The sequence below is a fragment of the Somniosus microcephalus genome, chromosome 11 (assembly GCF_052327205.1).
Source record: "Somniosus microcephalus isolate GS21.2 chromosome 11, FLI_Smic_1.0, whole genome shotgun sequence".
Lineage (NCBI taxonomy): Eukaryota > Metazoa > Chordata > Chondrichthyes > Squaliformes > Somniosidae > Somniosus > Somniosus microcephalus.
This window is the reverse complement of record NC_140997.1, coordinates 215445384-215451997: the sequence shown is the minus strand read 5'-3', so window position 1 is coordinate 215451997 and position 6614 is coordinate 215445384.

The window sequence follows — 6614 nt, the reverse complement described above, 5'->3', positions numbered from 1 at the left end:
GGTACTTTTCCGAGTGGCAGGCAGTGACTAGTGGAGCACCGCAGGGATCGGCGCTAGGACCCCAGCTATTCACATATATATATATAAATAAATGATCTAGATGAGGGAATTAGATGTAATATTTCCAAGTAGAAAGAGTGAGAAACAAAGAGAAAGAGAGAGAGGGAGAGAAAGAGAGAGACAGGGAGAGAAAGAGAGGGTGACAGAGAGAGAGAAACAGAGAGAGGGAGACAAACAAGTTTGTAGATGACACAAAGCTGGGTGGGCGTGTGTGCTGTGAGGAGGATGCAGAGAAACTCCAGTATAATTTGGACAGGTTGGGCGATTGGGCAGATGCATGGCAAATGCAGTATAATGTGGATAAATGCGAGGTTATCCACTTTGGGGGCAAAACAGGAAGACAGATTATTATCTGAACGGCAATAGATTGGGAAAAGGGGAAGTGCAACGAGACCTGGGTGTTCTTGTGCACCAGTCGCTGAAGGTAAGCATGCAGGTGCAGCAGGCGGTTAAGAAGGCAAATGGTATGTTGGCCTTCATAGCGAGAGGATTCAAGTACAGGAGCAAGGATGTCTTGTTGCAGTTGTACAGAGCCTTGGTTAGACCACACCTCGAGTATTGTGTGCAGTTTTGGTCACCTTATCTGAGGATGTTCTTGCCATGGAGGGAGTGCAGCAAAGATTCACCAGACTGATACCTGGGATGGCAGGAATGACGTATGAAGAGAGATTGGGTCGATTAGGCTTATATTCACTAGAGTTTAGAAGAATGAGAGGGGATCTCATTGAAACTTATAAAATTCTAACAGGACTAGACAGACTAGATGCAGGAAGGATGTTCTCGATGGCGGGGGAGTCCAGAACCAGGGGTCACAGTTTAAGGATAAGGGGTAAGCCATTTAGGACTGAGATGAGGAGGAATTTCTTCACCCAGCGAGTGGTGAACCTGTGGAATTCTCTACCACAGAAGGCAGTTGAGGCCAATTCATTAAATATATTCAAGAAGGAGTTAGATATATTTCTTAAGGCTAAAGGGATATGGGGAGAAAGCAGGGACAGGGTACTGAATTGGGATGATCAGGCTCGAGGGGCCGAATGGCCTACTCCTGCTCCTATCTTCTATGTTTCTAAGATTATAAAATCATTTAAAAATAAATTTGATGATTTTTTTAAAGGAATAAAGATATGGAGAAAGGGCAGGGAAATGGGATACAAGACATTGCTCATTGAATAGCTAGCACAGGCTGAACACCTTCCTTCCATGTTGTACCTTATATGATCCTATGAACATAAAATGCCACAGATAGGGAAGAGTCGCCAGATTGCAATTTCTAGAATTGGTGATTAACGAGTTTTAAACCGGAAATAACTGAAGACTGTCATCTGAGGTCTTACAAAGAAGGCAAAGCTACAGTTTGAGATTATCATGGGAGTAAACAAAGAAACTATACTTGGGAGACTGAAAGTGCACATTACATTGACAAAGTTTGAATAACACAGCTCACCCAAATGTTAAAGGGCCTTCATTCACATGATACATACAGATGTCACATGATACATACAGATGAAAAGGGATATTTAGCTCATCCATTCAGAAATAAATTAGTGACCCCATTGCAGCATCAAACTATTTATTAAATACTTTCAGGTTTTTACCTGGCGGTCTCTACTAGAAAGTCCATTCCATATTGATCACTTTGTGAAGAACTTCCTAACATCAGTCCTAAGTTGTTTTAAAAAGAAATGAACTTGAACCTGTGCCTCGTCTTACTGTCATCATATAATTTGAAGTAGGGTTTTGCATTTAAGTTGTCAGTACCTTTTATTATCTTATACTTCTATTACATTGGCCCGGAATTTGCGGTCCCAATGACGGTGAACTGGCAGCGTTTGCTGTCATTTCGCCTTCGATACTAACCGCAACTTCAGGATTTAGCGTATGCTGAAGTTGCGGTCTGTCATTCACTGCTCCTCCACTGACTGAGCTGTGCCACCCACCCCCAACAGAGCCGACAATCAGTGAAATCTCTCAAATCAGGGAAACTGACAAAAACCTTCAGCTCTTCTGCAGTAATACTGCTGTTAAATGCCCCACTAAAAGTTAGGCCCGAAGGAACTAGGGGTAACTGGGGTTTTGACAGCATTATTACTGCTAAACAAATGTTAAGGGCCTGGAAAACAAACTTTAATTTTGTGCAGGGTCAAACTTATCCATTAATAAAAATTAAATTTTTAAGAAATGTAAAAAAAAATGTTTTAATGTTTGTTCATTTTTATTTCAGGCCTTTCCCCACGTGAGAGCCCCAATCTTTGTTTTGCTCTCGCTAACATTTTTAAAAAGTTAGAATTTTAAGAGTTTACCTACTTCCTTGTTCGCTGTCTGAGAGAATTCCACGTTTTGATTGGCTGCTTAGACAGCTTGTTAACGTCACAGCAGCTCGCACTAGGGGATCCCCACTATACTCCGTCGATATGAATTACATGTCAGAAAACCCAAACTTCTCGACAGAGATTGTGCGGTCTTTGTGTGAAGCTTACTTTGGGGCCAGCGATGAACACCTTTGCTTTGCCCCGACTGCAAATTGCGGGCCATTGCCTCTAAAGCACCTCCTTCCAAGGTTGAAAAGCTCATGTTTTTCTGGTCTTTTTTACAAACTCGTTCCTCTGAAGCAGCTATCAGTCTTGCGTTCCTTCTCTGCATCTCCAGGTTTGAATATCTCGGTGATTATGTGACTATTTCTTGGAGCATTTCTGACCCATCAGGAAAGAGTCACTGATATATGAATCTCAAACCAAGAGATTTTTGAAACTGAATGAAGTCTCACAAATGGATGAGAGGCTGTGGAGGGAGAATGTTGTTTAAGAGAAGACAAGAGTTAATTAATGCGAACACTGACAGCTTACTGTTGCCCTATCCAAAAGATATATTTTTAAACAACTTGCATTTACATTGTGTGGCTTACATGCAAGGCAGATATCTCAGCACTTTACAGTAAGGAGGAAAAGGATACAGCACGAGGAATTGAGAAGGTAGGCCGAGGAATTGAGAAGCAGTCAAAAGATGGGTTTTGAGTTTTTTTGAAAGTAGGGAGATGGAGAAAAGGGAGTAGGAAGTTCCAGAGGGCAGGATAATAGCTGAATGAGTGCTGCCATTGATGGAGCATAGGATGAAAAATTCAATGTTAGTCCGTGGAAACAGAATATTTGATTGGATCTGATCTTCCTTATACTTACAGATGAAAAAGAGAGAAAAGGCCATTCATTAGACGATGCAAACTCACGCATCATCCTCGCCAACTGATAGAATGTTGCACTGCTAGCAGAGGCAGAGAAGAGGGAAAAAACTGGCAGCCAACTTCAGGGGAAAAATCTGGAGAAAATTCTTTTTCATTCTCTAAGGGAATCAATTAAGCCCCAAGAAACCATGGTTATCCAGGATGCATCAGTGGACACAGTTGAACTATCCCTGTCCCCAATTTCCTTCGGAACATGGGATTATATAGTAATGTAAACAAACATTGGCATCCATAGACTTCTTACACCACTTTACCTCTAATATCCTTCAATAGATATGTCGCCAAAAATGGTTCCTTCTCTGAAAATGTGTAAGATTCTCTTGTCTCCCTGAATGGTCTATTCCACAAGAAGTTATATCTTAACAGTGTGTTTATCTTTCTTAAGCTCAAGTACTTTGAAAGAAATTCACAGTTGAAGTACAAAGATTATATTTTTCTTACTAGAAACCCATTTGAATTTGGCATCATCCCATGGGAACATACACTACTGATTGGGTATGTTAACTACCAAGGTGTGGCTTTCCAGGGCCAGATGACTTGCAAACCAGTCACAAACTTTGGCTTCCACTGTAATCAACGGAGCTTCTACAGAAGGTCTCAATAGTGGCATCAGTGGAAAGTGTGAGAGGAGAGGATCTCCACTGGGGTAAACAATTTGGGCTGGATTTTCATTGAGGAGGTGGGATTACAACTTTCGGGGTTGTAGTCCCGCCTCCATTGAGTTATAGCCAACCCACGTGATTTTGACTTGATTGACCTTGTTGAGCCCGCCCAGCGGGCTCAGCAGGCCAATTAAGGGCCACCCGGCAACAGGTGACGTCACAGATTGATATTTCATCTGTCAAGACCTTTTGACAGATGAAATATCAGCATTCGACAGCAGTTTGAAGCGGTCAAACACTGACAATCTGTACTCTAAGTTAGTTCCTTCCTCTCAGGATGAGTTAGAGATCTCTCCAGAACAGAAAGCTGAATGCTGCAATTTTTGACAGATCGCGGCCATTCTGCTTTCTGTGCCGGTGAGATGAGGGACTCCCGAGACCTGAAGGAAGGAAGGTTGTAAAGGTAAGTAAAACTTCTTTAACCCCTTTAAACACACTTATCTCTGCATTCATGCACCCATCACTCACCTGAGCACCGGACATCTCGACCCCTCCAAGCCCTTCAGCCCGCCTCGCAAACTTGGCGTGGTTTGGAGCCGTCGGGAATCCCACACTTCAAGAATGAAAATAGGGATTAGGCTAAAAACTTCCTGTTAACAGGCAGTTAATTGGCACTAATCCCCTTCCCGCCTCGGGGAGGTGGGTCGGGTACCCGCCTCCTTTGAAACCGGCATAGAGGCGGGTTGGGGGCAGGATGGGTTCGTGCCCCCCGATTTCGGGATTTTAACCCCCCACACACCGCCAATCCCGCCTCCACGACCCAATGAAAATCCTGCCGTTTGACTTTCCAAAAAAAAGCAGGCCAATTTTCTCAACATATTATGGAGGGGCACTTTAAACAAAAATCATTTTCCCCTCCCAAATCAAGTATCATTCCTTAAAAGGCTCAAATTGGTACTTCTGGAAATTTACAACTATATATTCAATTTGCACAGGGATTTTTATTGGCTCATTGGAGCAAAATTGTAATTATTTTTTGAAGAGAAGTTTTGTTGACAACTTTGCATACCTTGCTTACAGTTAGAACACAACTAAAGAGTCTGCAACAGCTTAACAGATTCTCAACTTCCATGGGAGCCACGGGAGTCCTAGAGCCCAGCAGGCCGAGAAGCCATCTGGCTCAGGTTCTCTCCAACAGAAAATCTGAGGTTTCTCAGTTGACATATTCCTCTGAAAGACATGTTAATGAAAGATTTAGCAGTCAGTGCCTGAACTGAAAGCAGTGCAGTCAGACATGATTGCTTGAGATGGTGTAAAAATGGCACTAAACTTCCTACTGGAATGATTTGGTGACGAACGTGGGAGGAGGTTGTGTGAGCCCCTTATGAGGTAATGTAACATTTATCTCAGTTGGTGCATTTTCATGGAGTTCCCTAAGTTGTGCTCCCTGCTTATACTTAATTCATTCTTTGACCTATAGTTGAAGTGCTTCTTGGCTGAACTGAAGTACAACTTTTCTCTGCACCTAGAATCACTTGAACATATTTTCTCTCTCCACTAGTCCTATCACCACCTCGTCTGGTTTTGAATACCTCTTAATGTCTCTTCACTTCTCTTTTGTTCTCTTATCCCCATTTCCCAGCCCCCAAACTGGCCTTTTAATCGGTTTCATTTCCTGTGCTTTATATATATTTACTTCCATTTTTAGTTATCCCCCCTTCCCTTGATGCAGACATCAGGCAGGTAGGACTTGCTTATGCCAGTTGAGCCAACTACTAGGCAATGTTTGAGTGGAGCCATCCAGGGAGACTTTTCTTCCAATATTCCCTGTTTTCCGTTCTGTGGAGGGACTTTACTTCCATTCTGCAACGAGCCAAGTCTTAGGGAAGTCTTTATATAAATACGTATTTCCCTTCTTTCCCAAGACTGAATCAAAATATTCAATGAGACCGAATGATAAGCGGCCCTGGAACTTGACCTCCTGACTTTCAGGTTGGGGTTATCAGGTGGGCACCTGAAAGGTGAAATGTAAAATTGTAGAAGTTGTTAAATGTCACTGAGAACAAATAAAGGCCAGCAGGATAATTTCACTGAATAACAACAGAAAATGCTGGAAAAACTCAGCAGGCCAGGCAACATCTGTGGAGAGAGAAATAGAGTCAACGTTTCAGGTCAAAACTCTTTGTCAAATGTTGACTCTCTCTCCACGGATCTTGCCTGGCCTGCTGAGTTTTTCCAGCATTTTCTGTTGTTATTTTGGATTTCCAGCATTCGCAGTATTTTGCTATCGTACTTGAACATACTTGTTCATCAATGTCACCTTCCATTGAAGGCCATCACAAATCCTACGCTTGAAGCAGTTTTCACACTTTTGAAAGTCATAAAATGTTAGAAATCAGTTTATGCAACTTTTCATGTGTATTGGTCACTGGGAACAGCCGATGATGTTTTACACAAATTTTACAATTGAGAGTTGCCATTAATTGGAAAGAAAGATCGTCAATTGCAACTGAACCATTCAAGGTATGCTTTAGTGAGCCAACACTGAGATGCATAAATTGGCATCAGCTAAGTGAAGCACTTCAAAAATGGCTATTACAGACCTATTGCTACCATTGTTTACTACTAAACTAAATGGCTCTGGCAATGGTCACTGAACTTCAAAAGTAACTCATTGTGTGAAGTGGTTTTGGGACATTTTGAGAAGTATAAATGGC